This window comes from Trichechus manatus, unplaced genomic scaffold (genome assembly GCF_000243295.1).
Source record: "Trichechus manatus latirostris isolate Lorelei unplaced genomic scaffold, TriManLat1.0 scaffold00043, whole genome shotgun sequence".
Classification (NCBI taxonomy): domain Eukaryota; kingdom Metazoa; phylum Chordata; class Mammalia; order Sirenia; family Trichechidae; genus Trichechus; species Trichechus manatus.
Genome location: NW_004443979.1, coordinates 10,474,391 through 10,476,369, shown reverse-complemented (window position 1 = coordinate 10,476,369; position 1,979 = coordinate 10,474,391). Strand labels below are relative to the sequence as shown.

The window sequence follows — 1,979 nt, the reverse complement described above, 5'->3', positions numbered from 1 at the left end:
CAAGACAACCCAGAGCATCCAACAGCTCTGAACAACTTCAAACAGGATTAATTAGAGTTGCAAGAGAAGAGAGGTAGAATGCTGCATAAAAAATGTTTGAAAAGATATGGCCATGAATTTTCCAAAATTAGTAAACCACAGACCCAAGATGCTCAGAGAACCTAAGAAGAATAAATAAATTTAACACATATACACTCTAGACACATCATACTCAAACTGCTGGAAACCAATGTTAAAGAGGAAATCTAGAGATCAGCCAGAGAAATAAGATAGGAGAAACATACAATTCACAGCAAACTTTTTGTCAGAAACCATGAAAACCAAAAGACAATAGAAGTGACATTTTTTGAGCACCAAAAGAAAACAGTCAAGCCAAAATTCCATACACAGTAAAAATCTTTCAGAAATAAAAATGAGATAAAGGTTTTCCCAGGCAAACAAAAGCTGGAAGAATTCATTACCAACATTGGTACACTATAGGTATGTTTAAGGATGTTCTTCAGGCAGAAAGACTATGAAATCAAATGAAAAACTGAATTTACACAAAGAATTGAAGAGTACTATAGATGATTAAAAGGAGCCCTGGTGGCACAGAGGTTAAGAGCTTGGCTGCTAACCCAAAGGTCAGCGGTTTGAACCCACCAGCTGCTCCATGGGAGAAAGATGTGGCAGTCTGCTCTCATACAGATTACAGCATTGGAAACCTTATTGGGTGGTTCTACTCTGTCCTACAGGGTTGCTATGAGTTGACTCAATGGCAACAGGCTTTTTTGTTTTTTGTTTTTTTTGAGATGATAAAAATAAAGGTAAATGAAAAAAAATTTGTTTTTTCTTCAGACTTCAACACTCCTCCCTTAGTATTTGAAAAAAAAAATCTGCAAGGACAGAGATGACCGAAACAACACTATCAACTAAATTGACCTAATTGATATTAATAGACCTCAAAACCCAACCCACTGCTGTTGAGTTGATTCTAACTCATAGCAACCCTATAGGGTTTCCAAGGCTGTAAATGTCTGCAGAAGCAGACTTCCACATCTTTCTCCCGCGGAGCCACTGGTGGTTTCCAACCACTGACCTTTTGGTTAGCAGTCAGTCGCTTTAACCCTGTGGCCCCAGGGCTCTTATTAATAGACTACCCAAAACCAGAAGAATAAACATTTGTTCAAGTGCACATGTAACATTCGTCAGGATAGAACATATCTGGGGCCATAAAACAAATCTCAGCAAATTTAAAATGACTGAAATCATACAAAGTACGTTCCCTGAATAAATTGGAATTAAATGAGAAATCAATTACAGGAAAACATCTGGAAAATCCATAAAATCTGGAAACTAAATAACACATTTCTAAAAAAATGTTGAACTAAAGAAGAAATCACAAGAGAAATTACTAAATATTTTTAACAGAATGCAAATGAAAACACAACAGACAAAATTTTGTAGAATACAGTGACAGTAGTGCTTAGAGTGAAATTTATAGCATTAAATATGAACATTAGAAAATAAGAAAAGTCTCAAATAATGAGCTAAACTTATACCTTTAAAAACTATGAAAAGAGCACAGGCAGAAGAAAGGAGATGATAAAGAGCAGAAACCATTAAAACAGAAAAAAGTCAGAAGAAAATTAATGAAATCAAAAATTACTTCTTTGAAAAGTTCAATTAAAATTTACAAACCCTCCTGCCATCTGGCCCACCTGATGCACCCGCCGACCCACCTGCCAACCCACCTGACTGACCAGAGTATAGGACCACCTCTCTCATGCACCATGCCTGGCTCCTCCAGCATGGCCGCTATGAAGACAGTGGTTCAGCATCTCCGTCTGGAAGCTGGGCTCAGCTGCAACAAGGTTTCCCATGCAGCTGCACACTTGAAACAATTCTGTCTGCAAGAATGCTTACATGAACCCCTGCTGAATGGAGGATCTTCAAGTACAAATCCCTTTAGACTCCAGAAAGTCTGTTCATATTTGTAG

At 37.5% G+C, this 1,979-nt stretch overlaps 1 pseudogene; it reads left to right on the top strand.

Moving 5' to 3' along the window:
• The first annotated feature begins 1,724 nt into the window (after nucleotides 1-1,724).
• LOC111820576 (guanine nucleotide-binding protein G(I)/G(S)/G(O) subunit gamma-5 pseudogene) lies at nucleotides 1,725-1,979 on the top strand (annotated as a pseudogene).